At 38.5% G+C, this 27,501-nt stretch overlaps 1 non-coding gene across 1 annotated transcript; it reads left to right on the plus strand.

Moving 5' to 3' along the window:
- Window positions 1–26,801: 26,801 nt before the first annotated feature.
- On the plus strand, window positions 26,802–26,909 carry trnar-ucu (transfer RNA arginine (anticodon UCU)). Its single transcript has 2 exons — window positions 26,802–26,838; window positions 26,874–26,909. It is a non-coding gene; the product is annotated as a tRNA-Arg (tRNA).
- The last annotated feature ends 592 nt before the right edge of the window (window positions 26,910–27,501 follow it).

The raw sequence follows: 27,501 nt of genomic DNA on the forward strand, positions 1-27,501 counted from the left end.
GTCAACAATATTATTTGTATTTATTTTATTTTATTTTTTTATTTTTTTCTAGTTTAATCTACTTTAATTTTAGTGAAAGTTACAATTTTACTCACAGGTTGGATGTGGGCAGCCGATATGACATACACAGAAGCCTTTTCAGTCCTAGCAAGCATAATATTAAAAATGGACAAAGCCTATTTACATAATAGTTATGATAAAACTAATAAAACACAATTATTTATGCTAGAAAAATGTCTCCATTTTGGATACAATTTTTGGTGTTGATGACATAGGTCGAGGGATTCTGTTTTAGAACTCAGAGATACTTTCTATATATTTAACACAGGTACTATCCCACCAAACCAATTCAGAATTAGAAAACCATGAAAAATGCACTTTAAATGTTCAAAAGATTAACTTAAAATGCTTACACTAGATGGCAGGATAGAATCACTTTTCTTTCTTTGGAGTGATGAGGGGATTGTCAACACAACAAGAGCTAGTGTAAGCAGAGACTCTGCTTAAGACAATTACTTACCAGAAACATGGAAAATGAATTTTATTAACATGTAACATATGCCAATAGGCTTGAAACCTTTATTATTATTATAATAATAATAATTATTATTATTTTACTTTTTAAATGTGTGGTTGGACAGGAGATACCCTGCTGTCCAATGTCTGGTTCCTCTTCCTCAAACCTATGTTCTTGGTTCAGATCAACTGTTTCTCCTGGAGTTCAGCCAGCTTCTGCACAAACACAAATAGAAATACAAGCAACAATGCATTTCCAATTAGTCTGACTTGTGTTTAAAGGCACACTCTAACTTTTGTAGTGGGGTGTTTTCACAGAGCTCAACAGTCCCAAACCACTTCGAAGTCCGCTCTGGTTCCAGAGGTAAATTTTCCATAAATTTTCCCACTAGACTTTTTCAAAAATTCAAATAATGTCTAAAAAGTCTGAGAACTACTGGCTTAGGACAATCCATAGTATGGCAATAAACGTATGGAGACAAACAGGTGAATGCAACCAGGCCAAGGTAAAGGTTAGATCTGTGGAGAGGTGATGCCGCTCACTGTAAGAATCCATAATAGATATGTTTAATAAAATTCCGTGGAACATTCCATCAGTCCATCCATTTTCATCCGCTTATCCGGGGCTGGGTCGTGGGGGCAGCAGTCTAAGCAGGTACTCCCAGCAATGTTCCCTCTAATTTTTCACGAGTTTGAGCAAACACACAAACTCCCTGAGCGGTCCCATGGACCACTGTGAGCGACATCAGACGTGCGCACTGTGGTCATGCTGCATCACATCCATCCAAGTTAAATGGTTTATTAAAAGAATCAAATTACCACATTTACATTTCTGTTATAAGACTTTTAATTAAGTGCTTTAGCCACTTATACAATGAAAATGACAAAAATCTTGTTCATGACCTGTGTAGTATGTTAATGCTATTGGAAGTATAAATATTTAATTTTAACTATGGCAAAACATGAGCTTCCAACCAAACCAAGACAACTGTAAACTCCAATGCTGAAAACACACTTAACATATTTATAATAAAGCTCTGACTTGTATTATGAGTATAAGCCATTGTGTGAAGCTTTGTGCACTGAGTGAGTTTGTCCTACTGTGTCTGGGAGACAGTCCGTTAATTCTTTTTCAGTATATGACACGATCATTTCACGATGATTTTTACAACTCATAAACTAGTGACAGTCAATGACCAACACACACTGAGAGGAATCTGTATCTGCACAGCTGCTCTACTACTACATTTACATATCATATCAAAACACAATATATGTGTATTTGTACATAAAATATATTCAAAACAAGTGGTATAGGTCAAAATAAATATATATTTACAAACCACACACTACAAACAGTGTGGCAGTCATTCTGTGACAGAGGTTGGAGGATCGAGTCCCGCTCGGACCAACTTCTGTCATTGTGTCCTTAGGCAAGACAATTTGCCCAAGTGGTGTGTGTGTGATGATTGGTGGTGGTCGGGGGGTGCAGATTGGCATTAGCTAATGCTAATGATTACACATAATACACATTTGACCCACAATTAAGTCAATAGCAGAATAAACCACACTTACCGATCAGGGACAGCATCCAGTCCATCAAATCATAAGGTCCTCTGCTCCTGAGTCCATCATGAGATCTTCACTCGGTTCCATGAACCGCTCCGGGTCCAAGATGCCTCTAGTTTAACTTGTACAAACATCCACAGTGTCCTCGGTCGCGTACTTCCTTTGTTTTGTCCGTTTCGTCATGTTTAAAACGCAAAACTGCTGCAAAACAGTGCGTAAAATTACGCAATTACGTGTGCGTAATTTTACGCGCGGATCTTTGCCCGAGGGTGGGCCGCTGGAACATTAAGGGGTTAAACTGCACTTAGAATCATTAGCGAGTTTTCGCTCTATGTCGGCCACATCGGCTAAAACACTGGGAGCGGCGCATAAGGACGCCTGTCAATGACGCTGATAAACTGCGCAAATACGTTTGTGAATCACATAATTGTCTGGAGCAGCTCGTCCCCGGTCACACTCACTGACTCACATTGAAAAATTGTGCAGAATGAATTGTTGTGTGTTTATTTTATTTTTCAATTCCGGTTCAATTTTTTTTTTGTCACCTATAACATCATATTTACCAATTGATATTCAAAAGGAAAGATTAATTCCTTACGTCATTCAATTTAAACAGAAATAAACACCTGTGACTGTGAATGAAACACGTGAAAAATGTTTACAAAAAGATAAAAAGATAAAAGAATAATTGGTAAGCAGCACACCAGATGAAATAAGATCAGGTTTATTCTTAACAAAGAATGCTCCTTGCCTGTTTGTTGTTTGGGTCTTTGCATTGTATACCTCTAAATATATTTTTAGAGGTTTTATTTCTTTGAAGTGCCATGAAAAGATGCATCCTTCAGTCATTCAGCGACCCAAATCCTAGTCGTTTTCCACTGTGAAAACCATGTCGGGTGCTGGTACGGAGAACATCCAAGCCATCAATGCCTCCGTGCCAGCGCCGTGCCAGGCAGAGACAAGAGGTCAAATGGAGGGCCCGGCAAGTCCCACTACAGCGAGAAGTGGCATTAGGATGAAACATATCAAGATCAGGCAGAGTTACACTGGATGACTGAACGATGCGCTGGGATCATGTGTTCTTAAATCAAAGACAGCAAAGCGCTCTACTGTTATTTTGTTCATCTGTTTTGCTCTAAAAGAAGGATTTAACTTATTTGCTGGGATAGTAATGGAAAATTGTAAACTTATGGATGGGAGGTGGGTATCAAGTCTTAATATAATGCATTCAGCAGTTTTATTTTATTTTATTTTTTTAAGAATATCTTTTTTGTGTTGGCTGCCTATCAGTTAAGTATAGTTCAGGGCACCGCTTAAACCACAAACAGGATCTGTCTGCACAGTGTCTCTCACCACAGCAAATAATAATAATAATAATAATAAGTATAGTATTATAAAATGAAATCAATGTTTAGGCTATTTTCAAGAATATTGTTATTGCTTTTTGCTCTTTCTTTCTAGAACTATTTAATTAATTTAGTTTTAATGTAAAAGTGCTTTGTCTACTCAGTAGATGAATTCATTTGTTGGGTTAATTCATTCTCCTCAGTTTAGCAACTATAACCTACCCCAGAATGGCTGCATACAAACCTTCTGTATCCTGATCATATTTATTCCATTCTAGGACATGTATCTGTGCAGGTGGCCACAGCACTACAGGACATCAGAGCAGGTGTCTGCACAGCTGTCAGCTGGGCCTACTGGAGCAAAGTACAATCCATCAGTAGGCTATTTACAGGGATCTTAGTTAGATTGAAAAAAAGGATAAACAGGTCTATTAGAAATCTGACACATGTATCAATTTTGGCCTGGATATTTTAGACTAGTGGACTTTGAACAGAGAGGGACATTCAGCAAATTGTCAAAGAGAGTCTGCTGTCCCGACATTGAGACAGGTCGGCCTACGATGCATGTAAAAGGAGCTATAGATCATATTTGACAGGCTGTAGGTTATATACACTGGTGGAACTTAACAAAGTAAACATAGTAAAGTATTGTACTTTTAGGTATCTGTACTTTACTTAAGAAAAGTTTAAAGTAGATACTTTTTACTTTTACTTCACTTCATTTGATAGCAGTATCTGTACTTTCTACTCCATTACATTTTTTAACTGGACTGAAAAGTAAAAGTATTCTTATTATTGTTTGAGCCCTGCTGAAAAGGCTGAGGGTTTATTTTTAACAGGTTCATAGTTTGAGCAAACAAAGATATACAAATAAAAACAACTAGATTCAGTAGTTTCTATTGAGCAAAATTCAGCACAAATCGTTATCAAAGTCAATACATTTGAAACCTTACAGGACCTCAAAATATGAGCAAACTTACTTCTTACTCTTTAAGTACATCTGAAACAGGTACTTTCTTTGCTCCTGTATGTGAACTTTTACTTAATTAACAAAATAGAGTATTTCATCCAACCCGGTTATAGGTCACGCAAAGATGCGCGCGTGCTGACGTCAGTGCGCACATGCGTCCTGTTTTTGTTGTGGTTGTTGTTGCCAAGCGCCTCACTGCAAACTTTGCAAACCTCGGCTGCGCCAAAACCTGCACTTGTGAACTTCATTTGACGATTTCATCGGAAAATACATCACTTTGGGACCCAGACTTCACCCACACTTCTACTGACCGCCTCCTGACTCTGACTGCGAGACTTCTGGGAGAAAAACACGTGAGGTTTGTGACTTTCCATGTTCACGTTAGTCCTTATGGCAGAGGTGTTCATTACGTCCATCGCGAAGGCATTTTGGGTAGACCACGTCCCGTCATCCATCCAGTCACACGACTAATATACAGGACAACAGTCATACAAACCTTCAGTCAGATTACACCTGACCGTAGGTCACATCATGGGCGCTGCACACGCATAAACAAGCGCGAGTTAGTTTAACCCTATAGCGTCGGATCCTATCGTCGCCGATAGAGCGCGGTTGCGGACTTTTCAGCAGCGTAACTCCGCAACCAGTCGTGCTCTCATGTAAATTCAAACGGCGTCTCAAAGCGGAGACATGGGGCTATCTAAATATTTTACCATCATTACAGTAATCTGCCTCTGTTGTCCCTCGAAGGTGACGAATGAGAGCGCGGGGCTGCAGGGATTTTCCCAATCATTTATTCGATGCGTAAAGGCAAGGCAAGTTTATTTGTATAGCACAATTCGTACACAAAGTAATTCAAAGTGCTTTACAGAATAAGAAGGACGTTAAAATCACACAAATAAAAACATGAATAATCACAAATAATCATCATAAATCATCGTAAAAGAAAAAATACGGATGGATGTGTAAAATAGAAGTAGTTGTGTGAAAAAATGTCGTAAATTCTGATACTTCGTTTAACATGATTTTTATGGCTATAAAAAAAAAAGACAAAACCGTAATCAACATGATTAGCTCTGTTATCGCTTTCAAACGAAAAATGCAATTTTACTCCTGGCTGTCAGAAGCTACTGCCCGAACTATGCATCCCTCACTCATCCCATTCAGTGTCATCAGAGCAGTAATCATCATTCAAGTAATTATGAACATGTAAGAGGTTCAGTTGTGTTGTGCAGTATTATCTCATGACGTTGTGCAAGGTACATCAAAATGCACTGTACATGTAAGAATTCATAATACATTTACAAATAAATATATGTTTAACATTTTTGTATTAGGTGGTAGATCTTTCAGACGCGATCAGTGTGTGTGAGTTTATGATTTCCGTTTCATACAAAATGAAAATGATTAGGCTGTGTGTATAGGCCACAGAGGCTGGGAGTACTCAGTACTCAAATACAGTACCATATTTACTCTAGTAACTTTTTAAAGAAATTGTAGTTATTTCACAGTGCTTTTCTAGCAGCATACTTTTACTTGAGTAATAGCTTATTATTGGAGTAACAGTACTCTTACTTGAGTAAAAGTTTTGGCTACTTTCTCTTCTCACTGTGAGTAAGATTACAAGTTTTTGTTGACAATACAGTACTACATTGTTTGAACATTTGTGTTTCTTGCAATATGCCTCCAGATGTGATTTCATTTTGCTAATTTTTATGGTCTGTCATTTGAAAATACCAGATTTTGTGCATTATTCAATATTTTGTCCTTTCAAAAAAACTATTAACCTTCTGGACTTAACGTTAGACTACCAGAAGACCATACATTTTCACCTACTGCTTTTTGCATTGTTGCCTTTCAGTGGCTGAGAATAAAGTGTTGTACAGGACACTTTTGAGGTCCACACAGTGTGTCAAATGAATGTGTATGTTGAAATAGAGATGCACTCACTAATTGGGTACCTCTGTGCATAAAAGCATTGTAACATGTGTAACATGTCTTCGCTCTACAAATATAGTTGACCTTAAAACATGACAAATTCACTTTATTAGTTCAGAGTAATACATAAGTTACATAAATCAATCAAAATACTGTTGATCAAAACCACTGTTGATCTAGTACTGCAGACACTGTGAGGCCAAGCATATATATATATGTATATATATATGCCTCACTATATATATATAGTGAGGCAAATAAGTATTTGAACACCTTGTGATTTTGCAAGTTCTCCCACTTAGGCTGTCATTTCTCAGCGACAGCCCAGAAACTTTACTGATCTAGAGAAGATCTGTGTGGAGGAGTGGGCCAAAATCCCTCCTGCAGTGTGTGCAAACGTGGTGAAAAACTACAGGAAATGTTTGACCTCTGTAATTGCAAACAAAGGCTACTGTACCAAATATTAGCACTGATTTTCTTAGGTGTTCAAATACTTATTTGCAGCAGTAACATACAAATACATTATTTAAAAAAATCATACAATGTGATTTCCAGATTTTTTTTTAATTATGTCTCTCACAGTGGACATGCACCTAAGATGAACATTTCAGACCCCTCCATTTGCTGTATTCTTGTATGTGAGCCCTGTTTCATCAATGTCTGACACAAATGTTTCTCTCCACAGATCTGTGTGAGCCAAAACCCAGACCTCCTGCTCAGGTCCAGACCTCCTGCACAGGTCCAGACCTCCTGCACAGGTCCAGACCTCCTGCACAGGTCCTCATATCTGGAGCTAAGTCCTCACACATTCATGGACATAGTCGTATACACATTTAGGCAAACACACACCTACATAAGCACACACATATACACTCACCCACTCATGCAAACACACACACTGCCTCCTTCTTTCACTGCTCCTGCTATGCCCACCTTTGCTGCTCCTTCTGTGCCTCTCCCTCCTGCTATCCCCCTCGCTGCTCCTGCTACCCCCATCCCTGCTCCTCCTGCTAGCCCCCTCCCTGCTGCGCCCCTCCCTGCTGCTCCTTCTATGCCTCTCCCTGCTGCTCCTGCTATTCCCCTCCCTGCTCCTTGTGCTATGCCGCTCCCTGCTCCTCCTGCTATCCCCCTCCCTGCTGCTCCTGCTATTCCTCTCCCTGCTCCTCCTGCTAAGCGCCGCAATGTTCCTCTTCTTCTCCCTGCTCGTCTTGCCATGGCCCGCCTTGTTCCCTTTGCTAAGCCCTGCGTTGCTCCTCCTGCTACTACTGCTGTGCCCCGCCCTGTTCCTCTTGCTAAGCCTCTCCCTACTGCTCCTGCTCTGCCACTCCTTACTTCTCATTCTCTCTCTGACCCTGCTCCTCCTGCTTTGCCCTACTCTGCTCCTCGTTGGCGGCTCAGGCTCCCCCCTGCTCCTCCAACTAGGAGACCAAAGTACCCCTTTCCTGCTCGACCTAAGCTCATCATTCCTACTCGTGTAAATTCTCTCGCTGCTCCTCTTGTTGAGTTCCTCACTCCTCCTCCTCCTCCTCCTCCTCCTCCCCCTCCTCCTCTTAAGCCTTTCTTGGATCCTCTTCCTATGCCCCTCTTTCCCTCTATCGCTAGGCGTGCAAAGCTACCCTCTGCTCCTCCTACTGTGTCCCTCTTTGCTCCTTCTGCTAAGCCCCGCCCTGCTCCTCTTGCTAAGCCCCGCCCTGCTCCTCTTGCTAAGCTCCACCCTGCTCCTCTTGCTAAGCCCTGCCCTGCTCCTCTTGCTAAGCTCCACCCTGCTCCTCTTGCTAAGCCCCGCCCTGCTCCTCTTGCTAAGTCCCTTCCTATTCGTCACCCTGTTCCTTTTGCTAAACCCCGCATTGCTCCTCCTGCTAAGTCCCTCTTTGCTCCTTTTGCTGCTGCTATTGCCAGGCCCTTCAGACCATTCATCTCCCATGTTCTATCAGTGTTGTGTGTTTTAGTTATCATTGTGTTATTTCTGTTGTAAATCGATTGTAAATAGTGTGATTGTTGTGTTTTAGTGTGAAACAAAAAACAAAAAAACACAAAAAAAAAAAATTTTTTTTAGAAATCTGCCAAAATATGACAGATGTTTAGTATAGTGTTGTGTGTTTTAGTTATCATTGTGTTATTTCTGTTGTAAATCGATTGTAAATAGTGTGATTCTTGTGTTTTAGTGTGAAACAAAAAACAAAAAAACACAAAAAAAAATTTTTTTTTAGAAATCTGCCAAAATATGACAGATGTTTAGTATAGTGTTGTGTGTTTTAGTTATCATTGTGTTATTTCTGTTGTAAATCGATTGTAAATAGTGTGATTCTTGTGTTTTAGTGTGAAACAAAAAAAACTAAAAAACTAAAAAAATATATATTTTTTTTAGAAATCTGCCAAAATATGACAGATGTTTAGTATAGTGTTGTGTGTTTTAGTTATCATTGTGTTATTTCTGTTGTAAATCGATTGTAAATAGTGTGATTGTTGTCTTTTAGTGTGAAACAAAAAAACAAAAAAACACAAAAAAAAAATTTTTTTTGAAATCTGCCAAAATATGACAGATGTTTAGTATAGTGTTGTGTGTTTTAGTTATCATTGTGTTATTTCTGTTGTAAATCGATTGTAAATAGTGTGATTCTTGTGTTTTAGTGTGAAACAAAAAAAACTAAAAAACTAAAAAAATATATATTTTTTTTAGAAATCTGCCAAAATATGACAGATGTTTAGTATAGTGTTGTGTGTTTTAGTTATCATTGTGTTATTTCTGTTGTAAATCGATTGTAAATAGTGTGATTCTTGTGTTTTAGTGTGAAACAAAAAAAACTAAAAAACTAAAAAAATATATATTTTTTTTAGAAATCTGCCAAAATATGACAGATGTTTAGTATAGTGTTGTGTGTTTTAGTTATCATTGTGTTATTTCTGTTGTAAATCGATTGTAAATAGTGTGATTGTTGTCTTTTAGTGTGAAACAAAAAAACAAAAAAAACACAAAAAAAAAAAAATTTTTTGAAATCTGCCAAAATATGACAGATGTTTAGTATAGTGTTGTGTGTTTTAGTTATCATTGTGTTATTTCTGTTGTAAATAGTGTGGTTCTTGTGCTTTAGTGTTAAACAAACAAAAAAAACAACATAAATAAGATGTTAAGGATCAGATATTGTGTTTTCTGCTCCTCCTCTTCTTGTGTTTGTTCTTACAGAACTGGTGGTGACGAGGGCTCCTCCTGCAGCAGACCAGACCAAGCTCCCCCATGCAGAGATGGAGAAAGACGGATGGCCCAAAACAAAAAAACAAAAAAAAAAAGAAATATCGATCAACTTACAACAAAAAATTACTTTAATAACATTGTTTTTTAATCTGTAACAGAAAATACGTAAAACGCATCAATTTCCCTAAAATTCATAAACAATATAATCCTCATTTAAACTATAGATATTTTTTAACCAACTGATTATCGATACTGAAAAAATATATATAATAAAATTAAATAAATATCAAAATAATACATTTAAATTAAATATCAAGCTAAAACATTCAAATTAAATAAATGTCAAAATAATACATTAAAATTAAATATCAAGCTAAAACTTTTAAATTAAATAAATATCAAAATAATACATTTAAATTAAATATCAAGCTAAAACATTCAAATTAAATAAATGTCAAAATAATACATTAAAATTAAATATCAAGCTAAAACTTTCAAATTAAATAAATATCAAAATAATACATTTAAATTAAATATCAAGCTAAAACATTCAAATTAAATAAATGTCAAAATAATACAATAAAATCAATAAACTTTTAAATTAAATGAAATTGTGTTTGTTTTTTGTGAGTTTTGCCAAATGCCATTTGAGAGAATAAATTAAGTTACTTAAAATAAAGTTCACAGTTTTTGTCCTTTGTGTTCAATGCACTTTGTTCAGTGGAATATTTCTTGTGAAATATATAGAAAAGTTACAAACTACATTAACTTCCATTACCTGGTTTTCCTGATTAAGAATCACTGTTGTATCATTTGTGTACACTGCACATAGGGCCTTTATGTGTGGAGTTTGCATGTTTCTCCTTGTGTCTTGGTGGGTTTCAATGAGCAACACACTAAACTTTGAGGTGAGTTTTCCTTGTGTTCAAAATGATAAGTGACCAATGACCAACTTTGTTTCACGTGTCACTGAAATAAACAAATCGGATTGCAAAGTAGCCTACTGTCTGGCTCGAAGCATGATGAGGGAGTGGTGCCCAGACCGATATCCTGTTTAAAAATACAGAGGTGTATAGTGTGGATTTGCCAGGTGACTAGTTAATAGTAATTCCATAGTTTGCACAACACCCTTGAGGTCATCACTCACTACTCTGGCATGTGTCCTCTTTTGTTAGAGGTGGTTAATTTACCAAGGATACACATGTTACATTATCCATAATGCACCAAAATAATTTAGAAGAAAAAAGAGGCATATATATTGCCATTGAATATATTTAAGTTTGATTAAATAGGCTAAAACCTAAAACAAGGTGAGGTAAATAGGAAAAAAAAATCTTAAATTTTGTTATATCAATTTGAAACTTTTTCTTGTTTACTTAACCTACATAATTACAAGCTTTTCATCAGTTAATATTTTCCCATAAAATACATAGGCTACATAAATAATCCCAATAATCTTAAATAAAAAATAAAAAAGATCCTGATAGGAATATATCCCTTTATTTTGTCGACATAGGCCTATTAGGAATGCACAAATGTGCCCTGTGTTTCCATGGAGATTGGCATGAACGAAGTGTGCATCCAAGCACACTTTGTGCACTGCTATATCCCATCATGCACCACACATGACTTCTTCTATGGGAGAAACAAGATATATTTTCTTGAAGTTATGTAATACTAGCTACAATTGGGAAGAAATCACCTATAACATCATATTTGCCAATTGATATTCAAAAGGAAAGATTAATTCCTTACGTCATTCAATTTAAACAGAAATAAACACCTGTGACTGTGAATGAAACACGTGAAAAATGTTTACAAAAAGATAAAAAGATAAAAGAATAATTGGTAAGCAGCACACCAGATGAAATAAGATCAGGTTTATTCTTAACAAAGATGGAAGGTAGCACCAATTCAGCAAAAGAGATCTCCCTTAAGTTTCCAATCGTAACATTATTGTTCTGCAGGGTTTACATTCCAATTTGTCAGCTCGTCATAATCTGTCTCAACTTTTCTTTGTCCTGACTGCTTCTTTGTTTACACAGTATTCTCAAAGTACTTAAGCATAGGAATACTACTATATACTTTCCATGCTGCAAAACTAGCACCCTAAGCTAAATCCAAACGCATTGTTCACTTCATAGCATTGGCTCTATTTATCGAATGCTCCTTGCCTGTTTGTTGTTTGGGTCTTTGCATTGTATACCTCTAAATATATTTTTAGAGGTTTTATTTCTTTGAAGTGCCATGAAAAGATGCATCCTTCAGTCATTCAGCGACCCAAATCCTAGTCGTTTTCCACTGTGAAAACCATGTCGGGTGCTGGTACGGAGAACATCCAAGCCATCAATGCCTCCGTGCCAGCGCCGTGCCAGGCAGAGACAAGAGGTCAAATGGAGGGCCCGGCAAGTCCCACTACAGCGAGAAGTGGCATTAGGATGAAACATATCAAGATCAGGCAGAGTTACACTGGATGACTGAACGATGCGCTGGGATCATGTGTTCTTAAATCAAAGACAGCAAAGCGCTCTACTGTTATTTTGTTCATCTGTTTTGCTCTAAAAGAAGGATTTAACTTATTTGCTGGGATAGTAATGGAAAATTGTAAACTTATGGATGGGAGGTGGGTATCAAGTCTTAATATAATGCATTCAGCAGTTTTATTTTATTTTATTTTTTTAAGAATATCTTTTTTGTGTTGGCTGCCTATCAGTTAAGTATAGTTCAGGGCACCGCTTAAACCACAAACAGGATCTGTCTGCACAGTGTCTCTCACCACAGCAAATAATAATAATAATAATAATAATAATAATAATAATAATAATAATAATAATAATAAGTATAGTATTATAAAATGAAATCAATGTTTAGGCTATTTTCAAGAATATTGCCCCCCCCCCCCCCCCCCCAAGAGATAATCTTGTGAACAATTCTTTAAAGTGCACAGATCCTGAAGATTTGGATCCTTTAAAAGAGACATTTTTCATACATCACTAGCTACACATGTGCTTTAAAACTACAAACTGAAGTTGGACTATATCAACCATGTCCCGAAAACTATGTCCTAGATGCAGGCACATCCCATGTTAAAACACCAGCACCTAGTCGCTGTTTGTTGTTTATCACTACGGCAAAGGGCATCAGTTTGCATGGTTACAGACGGCATTACATCATTTTAGGCCAATAATACTTAATATATATGGGGACATGAGGATTATTATTATGTGAAGTCGCTGTACCTGAGTTTTACTTTTAAAAATGTGAAAAATAACTGGTTCATTTTAGACAGTTTCCAGTGGCCCAGAGTTATTTCTGTTTATAAGTGCTTCTCCCAGTTCTCAGAGACCAGAGTGGAGTTTTGCTGTCACTGTATAACTAACAACAACTAGCATGCTAACAGTGCACAACCTGATATTAGCCTCTTACTACCTAAGCCTATTTTGAAGACAAATGTTCGAAAAATGTATATCCATATATAAACTGGTCTATTTCAGCAACCCCAAGGTGGATTTGAATGATTTTTGTGCCATTGTAAAGGGATCATTGGGCAGAATAATTTGATATGTCATTTATCCATGTATGTGTTACTGATAAAGAGAAAATTAGGATGAAACACAGCAAAAATTTAGATTTTTTTTAGCCTCGCCTAAAAAAAAACATGTTTTATGATGAATAACTCTTTGGAATGTTGCTAACATAGCCTTTTTATTTCATAAAATAGAAACCAAACATGTAAACATTATCTCTGCAAAGGTTGAAACTGATTAGATGAAGCAGATCAAAAAAAGAGAGATTTTAATACAGGTATGTCAGGCGAGGTGTCCATTTTGGCACCATTTGGCACACATAGTGCCATTTGCATTTCTGTCATGTAAAAGTTATATATTTCATTTTTATATCACTAATGGTGTTCAGTAGACCTAAAGAAAACATTTTTTGGCATTTTTAATTTTTTTGTATTAAATTAATAATTATTAATTAATAATCATAATAAATATATGTGTATATAAATGTTTCCCCTACAAATAAAATGACCGCATAAAGCATTTGAATGATTTTTTAGAGATGAATTTAGTGAAAAAAGCAAATCTAAGTTTGTCCGGTGCGCTCTGTGTCCTGTGCGTCAAGGCGCTGTTACGCACACAAGCGTGCTTACTGTACGCGCGGACATTACTCCCCAGCGGATTGGTCAACATGCATGAGTGACACCTCTCTGGAATCGTGAAAGCCAATAGAATAAGGCTATGACTTGCAATACAAGATTGACAACACAGCCAGCCAACCAGAAGGGGAAAAAGAAAGCCATGTGAAAGTGCCACGCTCCTCCATTGGTTTACAGTAAGCGCTTGGTATGACCTATATATCACTATTGTACCGCTCAGAGTGGCGGAAGTGACGGACAACAGCCGGGGCTAACAGGAAATAGCGTTTATTTACAAATGGAATAAACTTTTCACGGCAAGACGACAAAGGTAAGATAATTTTTACTAATGTGGTTTTGAAAAGCAATGTTTTGTGATCTGATGCGCTGGCTTATATCTCCGCGATGCTTTGGTGTACAGTGCTTACATCTTTGGACTCGGTAGAGTCTCTGCTTTCATTTGAGCGGTTCTTTGTGTGGCTAGCGTGAAGTACAGCTGTTGTGGAGCCGTAAATGCGGCGAGTGGTTTGGCCAAACTAAGTTTGGAGGATTTAGTTTTGAGGTGTTCTCTTGGGTGTCGTCTGAGTTGTGTTTGTGGACGGTGAAAATAGTTTACATAGCCTTGTAGCGCTAGCGGTGCTGTTTAATTTGATGTGCCACATTAATGTATTCTCCGTGATTAATGTGTTGGCTCATTGCTAAACAAAAATACGCTCCCCAAAGTCCCCTAATCAGGGGACTCTCGGTAGTAACAGGTTAGACAATAGAACTCTGGATGATTGGATGCAGACAGGACGCAGCGGACATATTTTGAAGAGCTGCTAACACAATAAATCTGTACTGGAGATTAATTAATTTTAGACGACATATTTTACTCAGGCGACAGCGGGGCAACAGTGATAAAGGTTAAATAGTTTTCATCTTTCAGGACTGCGTCGCAGGCCCTCATGTGCACGCTGACACGCTCAAGCACAAGCACTACTTTTGCTTGTCACCTCGTTACAGGAGACTGGTGATTTCGGCATTATTGCAGAAGTTCCATTGGTATCGGAGAAGGAGTAATTTCGCCCCTAGACCTGTCACCATAATGACTACAACAGCTTATTGTTCAGTGCATGAAAGCTGGAACAGTATATTTTTGTGCTCAGTATTTATCGTATGGGCATTTTCTTTGCAATAATGGGGAGATTTTTGTTATTTTACTCACCATAAGATTTGAGCTGTAAATGGGTGAATCATTGTCTAATTATTTGATTGTTCTGCTGTTTATTTGTTGTAGCTCAGGCCTTTTAATGTTTCTGTCTATTTTTTATTCACTGGGATTATCCTGCTTTATTTGAACTGCTTGAGTGACATAGTAGTTTTAAGTATTATTGTTTATCATGATATTTCCCTGTAGCAATATGTCGTGCTTCAAAATTTGTAAAATTTGTACCGTGACAGGCCTGATAATGTCACTCCATGTTTGTTGAGCTCACGCAGAAAAGAGTACAGCTCACCTCAACTGTGTACGGTTTGGTCCATGACAATTCATCAGCTGAATCTCCATGATCCACACACTTTTACAAAAGTTTACAAAGACACGTGAGTCTGAAATCATATCCTGTCTCCTTGATTTCTGATAGGTGAGACTGACAGGTGGATCAACCGGTCAGGGAAACGCACAGGCTGTGTGAAAAAAAATGTGTAAAGTTTAATGTTATACCCTAGAACATTCCAAGTGAAACAAAAACATTTTTTTATGGGGAAACAGGTCACTACCAGAAAATGTATGTCATAATGTTACTTTAGATCAGGGGTGTCAAACACATTTTCACCGAGGGCCACATCAGCGAAATGGCTGCCCTCAAAAGGCCAAATGTAAAATAAATCTAACTACTTTTTTAACTCATTAATTAACTGTTTCTCTATTTATTACTTATTCAAGTTACAAATGTTGTATATGCATTTGCCTAGATGTAAAAATATGGCTGTGTAACTGCGTATCTCCTGATAAAATGACATTTTAAGACCATCATACCTTTTAATTTATCCTCTTGAGGGTCACATAAAATGATGTGGAGGGCCACATTCAGCCCGCGGGCCTTGAGTTTGACACATGTGATTTAGATGTTAACATTAGATTTTGACCAGCACAGTAATCTACAAACACTTAGCAGGATGTTTATGTTCTCTTGAGACCAATTGTGGATTTGTCAAAAGTTGTGGAGTTTAAATAGACCCTTAGTCTGAGCATCTGGCAACTTGAAAAATAGGCTCATGTGAGGCTCATTCTGGTTTCTGACTGAACTTAAAAAAAGTCATTATAATATAAACAGCATCGCCGTTATGTTCAATGTTTTTGTTATCATGAATAAAGTCATACAGAGAAACATTCCAGGTAAAACAAAACATTTTTATGGGAGTAAACTGATGACCACCTGAAAAGTTACACAGTGCACCTTAAAAATGTGAACAGAATGCAAAAACACAGGTCGTTGTTGTTGATAAGTTGAACAGTTGTTTTGGTCAGACTAATGCAGGTGGCCTGTTTGTGAACAGATCCAGTCGACTGCAACTTGAAGATAAATGAGGTTTATTATGGAAGTGTGATCGATACTTTGTGAGCGGTTGATTTATTGTAACACAGCAGTAAAGGCGTATGTAGAGTGAGTCTCATGTGTTTGTCTCTGGGGCATATGGAGTGTGTCAGCCAGAGAAATGAATGTTACCACTGGAGTTGAAAGCTTGACACTCCCCTGGTGTGCAAAGAGGAGCTGTACTTTGTTTACTTTGTCTCACATTTATGGGGATTTTATTTTAGAAAGTTGGAAATTGAAACGATGTTGTAGAGCACACACATTCTGAGCTGTGCAGTTTGTCACTTTTTAATTATGATCAAATTGGTCCTACACTGCAATTATTGGCTTGGAGCTTGACTATTTTTTGTGTGCCGGAGTCCCGGCGGAGGAGCTGGAGGACGTGTCTGGGGAGGGGGAAGTCTGGGAGTCCCTGCTTAGACAGCTGCCCCCGTGACCAGGCGGGGCATAAACGGAAGAAAATGGATGGCTTATTATTGACACATTTTAAACATTTGAAAAATGACAATATTAATCTGCTATATAAATGTATATAATAATTGATGTGCATTATTGAAAGTGCACATTTAACAGTGTGACAGCCCTGGGAAAGAAACCATCTCTTAGTCTGCTGGCGCTAGCCTGAAGACTCCTATAGTGTCTCCTGAAGGCAGGAGGGGGAGTGGTCTGTGAGCAGGGTGAGTAGAGTCCTTCACAACGTTACAGCCCTACACACCCCTCACTTTGGATATCCTCAAGGGCAGTGAGAGGAGGCCTGATCATGAGCTGGGCATCGGCTCTGGTTTAACCCTGGTTTAGTCCATTTTTAGTCTTTGTCTTATAAAGTGTCATCTAAAATGGTATGAAAAAGTCCAGAGTCTCACCTCTTGAGTGTAGTGATTTGTTTGAAGCAATAAGCTGAACAATAAACAAATTTGCAGAGACATACATGCACTTTTCTTCAGCTGTGCTACCTCTTTCTGTATTACCATTGGCTTTCATCTGCTCTTTGGTGGCTATGTGTTATTATTTGAAAGAATTTGATGATTTAATAAAAACATCTTCACAAGTTGTTGACCCTCAGTGTGTGGATGCATAACAAAACGGCATCTTTTTTATAAGAATACTCAAAAGCGAAAGTGATCCAGAGGTGGACCAAAGCGAAGACATCAGCGTTCGTGATGGATCTAAGGGTCCAAGAGAAGGAACTGTTGGCAACGTACCAGAATAATTGGGTCTGGGAGAACTGGACCAAGGCGCCTGTCCGAGGTGAGGTTGTTGTGGGATCCTTCTCTCTGAGTCCATGGAGGTGACAGTGGCAGGAGTGAGCCACTGTGACCCCCCGGAGCCTTGCCACCGAGGAGCTTGCCAACCACCTCAGTGACTTCAGCCAGGGTGATGGACGAGTCCGCCTCTGGGTCCCCAGTTTCTGCTTCCTCCTCGGAAGACGTGACAGTGGGATTGAGGAGATCCTCAAAGTATTCCTTCCACCGCGCGACAACATCCCCAGTCGAGGTCAGCAGCTCTCCACCCGCACTGTAAACAGTGTTGGTGAAGCACTGCCTCCCCCTCCTGAGGCGTCGGACGGTTTGCCAGAATCTCTTTGAGGCCGTCCGATAGTCCTCCTCCATGGCCTCCCCGAACTCCTCCCAACCCCGAGTTTTTGCCTCTGTGACTGCCCGAGCCGCGGCACGCTTGGCCCGCCGGTACTCATCAGCTGCCTCAGGAGTCCCACAAGCCAACAAGGCTCGATAGGACTCCTTCTTCAGCTTGACGGCATCCCTTACTTCCGGTGTCCACCACCGGGTTCGCGGATTGTCACCGCGACAAGCACCACAGACCTTACGACCACAGCTACAAGCAGCCGCGTCGACAATAGAGGTGGAGAACATGGCCCACTCGGAGTCCATGTCTCCAACCTCCCCCAGGATCAGGGAGAAGCTCTCCCGGAGGTGGGAGTTGAAGACCTACCTGACAGAGGGCTCCGCCAGGCATTCCCAGCAGACCCTTACAATGCGCTTGGGCCTGCCAGGTCTGTCCAGCTTCCTCCTCCGCCAGCGGATCCAACTCACCACCAGGTGGTGATCAGTTGACAGCTCAGCCCCTCTCTTCACTTGTGGATGTTTAAACAGACACTTAGTTGTAAGATCTGTCAACACAAATGAGAAATTGCATAATCATCCAACCAAAAAAAGTAATTATAAAATAAACAACATTGCCATCATGTCCAGTGCTTTTTTAAAGAAATGAATGAAGTTTTTTTATGTGTTTTGGTGAGCTGATCATGGCTGTGGAGCAATAATGTGGAAGAGGATAACACAGCAGTTACTCCAGCTGAGCTCCACCTCTGAACATCTCCAGCCAGAGTTGGCCTCTGCTCTCAGGAGACACACTGCAGCGCCTGGAGCCAGAGCCAGAGTCTGAGTCTCAGTCAAAGGAACATGGGGTGTGCTGAGCTTAACAGGACACAATGCTGCCTATAAAATGTAAAAAGTGTATGGATTCAAAATCTGTTCACTTTTTAAGCTAAAAAATAATTTCAACTTTTTTTTTTCCATGCAGATAATCACAATAATTACAGATACATTAACCCAAAATCTTGTCAAAAAATCTGTTTTTCTACTTTTTGGAAAACCCATCTTCCTCTTTATTCAGGACCGGGTTCTGGACGTAGCAGTCTAAACAGGGACTCCGAGACTTCCCTCACCCCGACACTTCCTCCAGCTCCTCCTGGGGGACACCGAGGAGTTCTCAGGCCACTCAAGAGACATAGTTCCTACCATCCTGTATCTGCCCAATCCAATAGGACATGCTTGGAACACCTGCTCAGGCATCCAGAGGCATTTTTAGAGAATCCTGCCATAGAACTGTGACCTGCCTTCCAGCTCAAAAAAATGCATTCACTGTTGAGCCTTAGCATTGATCATTTGGGATTGGCTCCACAGTTAAAAAAAACTTGCCATATTAGTCTTGAGGTTTAAAGAAAGCACGTTTTTGGAGTTGAATAATGGCTCTACTATCTAAAACTGTTATGAAAAAGTGGTGCCTGATCTGAACACATTAAAACTGTAATGGAGACTTGTTTGAGTTGTGTCTGTTAAGAGACGTCTGTTCTCAGAAATCCAAATGCCATTTCTTCTTTTGTGTCAAATGTAGAAGGCTAATATCAAAGAAAACAGAGTTGGCCTATTATGTGAATATGTAGAAAGGACATACATTACGCACACATGTACACTGTAATTACAGGTGTCCCAGTCCCCAGAAGAGATAGGAAAGGGTCTGATGTGTAAACCCACAAAAACAGATGGTAGAAACCAGAGCATGTGTGTAATGGCCTGAAGCATTCACAGTCAGGAGCAAAACTATAATCTAGGTCTCAAATTGCATGTTTTTTTTATTTATTTATTTTATTTTATTTTTTTTAACAGATGTAGTGCACCTAAAAGACTGCTAATACTTTTGGGCTTTGAATTCTTAGCACAGCACGTAACTTATAGTTGATCGTGCTATGTCATCAAACTGGGCCAAACTGGGATTTACTGTCCCCCCAAACAAACTGGATGGTGACATTAAATCTCTCAACCAACCAGAGCTTTGCCTGTGTTGACTCATAACATTACTATTGCATTACCTTACAACCACATACTTAAATCAACAATGTTTACTTTTCTTATTCTTATTTTACTCCCAGTCATGACACTCACCTGTTTCCAATTAACCTGTTCACCTGTGGAATGTTCCAAACAGGTGGATTTTAAGCAATCCTCAATTTTCCCATTCTTTTGTTGCCCCTGTCCCAGCTTTATTGGAATGTGTTGCAGGCATCAATTTGAAAGTCAGTGAATATTTGCATAAACAATAAAGTTTATCAGTTTGAACATTAAATATCATGTCTTTGTAGTTTATTCAGTTCAATATAGGCTGAAAAGAATTTGGAAATTATTGTATTCTGTATTTTGTTTGTTTTACACAGCGTCCCAACTTGGAATTGGGGTTGTAACATGTGCTGAATGTACATATAAATCAAGAAAGTTCTACAGGTGCTTAAGACCAGCACAGATCGTCAAACTTTCTAATTACTTTCGTTAAATGCGAGAGGTTTGAGAGACATTGTGAAAAAGACATAAAATTTTGGAAATCTCAGGGGAGAACAGTTTTTTTTTTTTTACAAAATTAGGGGTGATACTATCCAAATCATAAAATCTGAAGAGGGCAGATGGTTAACTCTAATCCAAAGAATCATTAATGTTAATTTTATCATATGCAATGTTAATTGGTCTAACAACACGAGCCACACAAATGTTTACACAGCTATGTCTTAAGATTCAAAATGCACAGTGTAAATATCAAAAGGCCTATATCATTATCAGAGCTGACTGCCACAATGCCCCCAATGGTAATAATAATCATAATACATCAGACTTATACGGCGCTTTTTTTGATGCTTTACAGGAGAAGACAACGGTGGAAATCCCGGTGGGAAAAGGCCAGATTGAACAGGTGAGTTTTTAGTGGTGATTTGAAGTGCTGGAGTGAGTCCGAGCTCCTGATGGACTGTGGAGTGAGTTCCAGAAGGCAGCGGGGGACACAGCAGTGGCCTGGTCCCCCAAGGTTCAGTGCTTTGACCTGATGGTGGAGTGAGTTTGTAAGTAATAATCAGTGTTAAAGTATTGTTTGGAAAAGGGGGAACAGATTACTCTTTGTTCTGCTCTGTTTTATTCATTTCTCGTATGTTTAACTTTACAGCAGTGTTGATGTCTTATATTTTATGAATGAAATCTGCCTGATTGCTGCTGTCAAACAGGCAGATTTAAAAGCACAAACTACATAATCACTTACATCTGGTAGACGAATGGAAATTAATCCTAATGTTAATGACTTCACATGGAACAATTCCAGTCAGTCACGACGCTCTAGGACAGATTTATGGTTCAAATCAAATGAGTGTTTACAATGCATAAAAAAACATGATTATGCCCCTCTGTCTCATTACAAAGCCAGACTCATTCACATTTTTGGAACTAAACCTAATAATGGAAACTTAAGGGGCTATGGGAAACGAAATGACAATCTATTAACTGACAAAACATTTTGTGAGCTCATAAAAAGAAAAAAGCAGAAGAAATATTTAAACAAGCAAAATAAAGGTCCTGTATTACACAAAACTGACTCTTGTGAGCTTTAAGCTGCGTAATAACATTAAAACACACTGGAGTTTTGTTTTGTTTTATTCACACACAAGTTATTCTGCATTATATCCATATCTACATCTCTAAAGCTCACAATGCTTTGTTCCACCCTGTGATGTCATGAAACAGTGACGTAGTTTTCAGGTTACCACTACCTTTTACCTTTTGTTCAGTAGAAATGGGCAATTCCAGGACTGAAATCCTCCAGAAGATTCTAGTGAAGGTGTGTGGAGTTTAAAAACACTGTGGCAGCACAAGGTGGAACAGAGTGTTTTCAGTTTGAGAGAAGAACTCAGTCAGGTTTGTGTGAATGAAACAAAACACAACTCCAGGTCTGTTTGTGATGAGGAAACATCAACATTATAACATAGATCAGAAAATGTTGTAATATGGCCCTTTAATTTCACGTGAGAGAGGCTGCTATGCAAAGAAGTAAAGAGATAAAAAGAAACAACTTAATGAACAAACTTTGTGTCCTTTTGGGTGAATCGACTGACCTGAGGTATTGCAAAGTATTTATTAAAAAAAAAAAAAAAAAAAGCAGTTAAGAAAAATTTTAAATATATTTTATATTTTAGTTTATCATCAGATATATTTATTTTTATATCAGTTTAAGATGGGGTGGTTCATAAATAATGACACCGAGGTAAAATTTATAGTTATAGCCAGAGCGATATAAAAGTCGCTGGTGTCATCACTAATTTGAGGACTATTTCTGTTTCAAAATGGATAATAACAGATTGTTTTTCCACATTTAATTAAACAGTGTTAAAAGAATAATTTGATAAAAGTAAGACTCATATTACTGTGTTAAAATGGGCTCGTTATAATATAAAGCTCTTTATAATATCAGTGTGGACCCAGTCGTCAAGATAAACAACTAAATGTTACAAGATTAAAACAATCTCATGTCTGGATTCATAAATACGTTTCATTATATTGTTCTGTTTTTACTCTTGATATCATTGTTAGTAATTATTAATAAAATGTTTTTGGCAGAAAAGATCAGAAGAGATGGATTATGGTGCAGGTTAAGATCAGTATCAGTGTGACTTTATAATGGAAGTGTAATTATGACTTTATAATGGAAGTTAATGGGAAATATTTTGTTATTAACAATGTGGCAAAAGTCTAAACTTTACACAAAAACTAGAAGTGCAAATACCTCAGTGTTCTCATGAATATCAAAGTGAAAGCCACAGATCGTCCAACTATAAAAGTGACAGGACTTTACAGCAGCAGAGTTCACAGCTGTGGATGTAATGGCCCAGAACATGTGTCTTAGTCTTATTTAATGTTTCATAATGTTTGTTTGCTATGAAGGAAAACAGGAAATAGAAGATGTTTTCAATAAGGCAGTATGTCTATGGGACACAAGGCCAATGATCCACTTTACAGGACAATCAGTTAAATGATATAACTCTGACAAAGACACAGACCTTTTCGTTGAGAGTGGGGTCACATCTCCACAGATGTGACTTGTAACTTGGCTGGTCGTGCCATCTGCTTTTCCCCATGGTGAAAGATAAGTTAAATGCCATACTGTGGAACATTCCAGACAAAGCAATAACTATGGAACTGGCCTGGATGATGATAAATTTACATCAAAATGGAAAATTATAATCTGCATTTTTAACCATCGCTCCTTTTCCTTTTGGTCTGAGGCCTCTTGGAGAAGCCCTGCTGCTGTCCTCTGAGGAGAAGAGGTCCTGTAACAGACACTGTGTGGGGCCAGTCCCTGCTCCCGAGGGCCCCTGTCGCTCTGAGGAGCCGGCCCCTGTTCCTGTGGGCCCCTCACAGTCAGTGCAGTCTGTTGTTCAGCCCATAGCGTCCACAGTGAGAAGAAAGAGACGCTGTGTGGATCTGGCCCCTGCTCCTGAGGGCCCTCCCACCATGACTCTGACAGTAGGTTTTTCACCACTACAACTACATTATCAACATTATTTACTGTACAAAATGTCACCTACCGTCTTAAAGATATATTTTATATACATTTTATCACACATCCACAACATTCAAATAGAGGTGCTAAACTGGGCCGTGCCTGGAGAACCAAAGAAGAAAGTGAGGGGGAGGAGAGGCAGGGTCTGGACATGTGACAGTGTGACTGGTCTAATTGTATCAACACAAGCTCCGCCCCCCAGCCAGGTGTTTGTAATCAGAAACACCTGGCTGTGAACAAGCTATTTGTATACATTTTATTTTATTTTATTTTTTTTTACCACAAAGCTACAAATGTATCTACTAGGAACAGTAGATAATGATATTTAAACCCCATCTACACAGTTTAGTTGCCATAAAGGGTTGATATAGTGTTTAGTTCTACTTCGGCACATAAATCCTGCATATTTAGTTTCTTCTCAAACAGAACACTCTCTGTTCCACCTTGTGATGTCATGTGGTACTACAGGAAGTGCTCCACTGTGTTTTCAAAGTCCATACACCTTGACTAGAATCATTTGGATCATTTCAGCCCTGGAATTTCAATCTGTACTGAACAAACTGTAAAATGAGTTGTTAACTTCAAAAGTACCACTTCATGACATCACAAGGTGGAACAGAGCGTCTTGGGCTTTGGAGATATAGACAGACTAATAATAAAGGTTTGCTCAAACATGTGAAAGAAAACACAACTCCAGATGTTTTCAATGACTTAACGTTATAACATGGCTTAATCATCACAAGAGTCCATTTGTTCTTAAAATAGGACCTTTAAGAATAAGGCAGTGGCTCATGTACAGCAGAGTTATAAGTTTCAGTGCAATAACAATGTTAGAAAAAAAAGACACAGGGCTGAGTCTGAGTCTGAGCTCCTCTCACTACTTTTAATGATTTGAACTTCATCTGTGTGAAGTCTGAGCTGTGAGCGTTACTTGGCCTGGTGGCATCACCTGCTTGTCTCTATAGAGATAACTACAATTTTATTACCATACTGTACTATTTTAAATCTTTAAACAATCAACCTGAGGACTTTGGGGAGCACCAGAACTGTGGTAGAAGTACTTTGATATTTTAGATATGCTGACTATGTAATTTGACTAAGGGTAATATCACTCTTTCTCCACAGCCTCAGCCTGGTGATCTGAGTCTCCTCCTCAGAACAAAAGGAGTCCGCTGGAACCAGAGGAGGTCGCAAGGGGAGACAGCCCCTCCACTAGACTGCAGTACCTGGAGGACTAAAAGAACAAACAGATGAGAGCAGTGGCAGTATCACGTCTGTTTGGACTGGTTCACGTCTCTTTAGAGATCTGTAATCTCCAAAGAGACGTGAACCAGTCCAGTCTGGACCCAGCCGTCTGCTTACACTACCCATCATAAGTGCAGTTACTTTAAAGGGGGTATTCTATAAAGTGAGATTAGGCCAAAGCCTGGTTTATTTGGCCAATCCAGGCTCATCAAATCCTCATTTGTTACTTTGGCAACTCAGCTGTTGTAGTAACAAAGGCCCAAATACCTACTTTTATAAACATAGAAGCTTCCTCTGGTGTAGTACATTGTAGTGAAGGTCTGAACATGTTGTCTGTGATTATACATCTGTAACTTGTGGTCTGCTGATATTTGGCCCTTGCCAGTTACACTTAACTCAAATCAGGTAATAGAGAGGAAAAGACCCATGAACCAAAACATGTTCTCTTTGGAAAGAGCACCTGCTTAGTCAAACATTAAGTCTTATAACAGTATTTTATAGGGTATACAAAAAATGACTCCACAGCGCCGCCTAGAAGTGGACCCCTATGGGAATGGAGGTGGACAAATTTTGTCATAGACTGACAAAATGCTCAACAGTGACAGAGCCCCATAAGACAAGCTAGAAAATGAATGGGCACACTGTGATGAACAGGAAGTCGGCCATATTGGCTTCCACTTTTCCTTTTATTGATTATCCCCATCATCCGGCTCCTGACATTTGGCTCTCAGCGTTCTTTGCCCTTTGATTATTTAATAAATATGTTTGAATTTACTAGTTTTTGCCCTACATTAAATAATAAAATAGGTTATAATTTATTTTACTCAATTAAATATGGCAAAATATTCAGCCTGAAAATGACTTTTAATTTTTGTGTTGTGCATTTTGTCTGCCTTAAACTTCATTCAGTGTCTGCAAGATAGCACCAGTCTCTCCAGAGTCCCTCATCTTTAGAGACGAGACACAGCAACAAATCCAACAGTGAGATTCAACTATTAGAAATCTGTTTGTAAAGGTTTGGTTCAATAAAGACCAGAGGTGCGTGAGTATACCCAAAAGTAAGAGTAAAGTTTCTTCAGGTAAAAGTACAAAGTAGTGATCCAAAAAATTATTCAAGTGAGAGCAGAAAAGTACCACTCGAGTAAGAGTAACTGTTGGGATGTAACATCTGATTTATAATTTGAAGATAATGTAATTTAGAGGACTGTAGGAAGTTACTGATCTAAAGATAAAGGAATAGCAAGGTAAAAGCTATAGGCATTACATGAGTAGCGGGAGGATTGCAGACTAACTTATTTTTCCCCATTTAGCCACCCTTCTCCTCTTGTGTAATCAATCACCTTTTGGCAACTCTTTTATCATACAGAATCTCCTTTTGTCTAATCAATTGGGTCAGTAAGACATAAACAGCCACCTTGAACCCACAACCTTTGAATGTCCTTGCCATTGAAACTTTTTTTTATCATAGGGATTCTCCTTTTGTGTATGTAATCAATGGGGTAAGATATAAACACTGACTCTGGTGCGACTCAAGCCCACAACCTCCAATGCAAGAAACATTTGCAGAGATGATCACTTTCACAAAGAAAAAAAGCTTTAGGTATTACATAAGTGGAGAGAGCACTGCAAGTTATTGCATTTTGGGACATGTAAATGTGCTCACTTGCATTTGACTTTTGCCGTGTCTCAATTTGCACACTTCATTGGCTGCATCTGAAGTGTGCATCTGAGAAGACTTTGTGCACTTCTGTATCCCATCATGCACCACGTGTGACTTCTTCTACGGGAGAAAAAAGGTATATTTTCTTAAAGTTATGTAATACTAGCTACAATTGAGAAGAAATCACCTATAACAATATATTCATTGATATTCAAAGGGAAACATTAATTCCTTACTTAATTCAAGCTAAACAGAAATAAACGCCTGCGACAATGATACCCTGACTCTTTTTCAATTAAATAATAAATAATTAAAAATAAAACAAATTATTTCAGAGTCCATTTTCAATGTTTAGTTCATTAGTCAGCGGCCGTATAGCTTATTGTTTTTTTGTTTTTGTTTTTTTTAGTCATAGAAAAGTCATTGTTATGATGGCAAGATTCAAGAAACACATATTATAACATAACAAATAGAGACATGGGGGAGAGACATAGATAAAAGTGAATTAAAAGAAGTTGCCAAAATTTACATGTGGGCTCTGTGGTGCAATGGATAGCGCATTGGACTTCTAGGCTTTCAACTGCAACAAGTTTCAGGAGCACTGCAATTCGAAGGTTGTGGGTTCGAGTCCCACCAGAGTCGCTGTGTCTTACCTACCACACACGTGAAAGGAGATTCCTTATGATAAAAATTTGCCAAAAGGTGCTTGCATACACGAGTGCTCTGTGTTGCAATGGATAGTGCATTGGACTTTTAGGCTTTCAACAGCAAGGATGTTCAAAGGTTGTGGGTTCAAGTCCCATCAGAGTAGCTGATTATGTCTCATCTACCCCATTGATTGCATGGATAAAAAGGGATTCCTTATGATTAAAAAAGTTGCATTGGTCTTCTAGGCTTTCAAGTACAAGACAATTCAAAGGTTGTGGGTTCAAGTCACACCAGAGTTGCTGTTTATGTCTTACTTCATTGATTACAAACACAAAAGGAAAATCCTTATGATGAAAAAGTTTTAATGGCAAGGACATTCAAAGGTTGTGGGTTTGAGTTGGACCAGAATCAGTGTTTATGTCTCACCTACCCCACTGACTGCATGGACAAGAGGAGAAAGGTGGCAAAATGGTGTGTTTATGGTTCAATACCCATCCAAACTGAAGTTACAAAAATATGCAAGCAAATGTGTTCAAATCACTTTGAAATTAGTTAGCTTGCAATGGACATTCAAAGCTTGTGGGTT

Source organism: Periophthalmus magnuspinnatus, chromosome 15, assembly GCF_009829125.3.
Source record: "Periophthalmus magnuspinnatus isolate fPerMag1 chromosome 15, fPerMag1.2.pri, whole genome shotgun sequence".
Classification (NCBI taxonomy): Eukaryota; Metazoa; Chordata; class Actinopteri; order Gobiiformes; family Gobiidae; genus Periophthalmus; species Periophthalmus magnuspinnatus.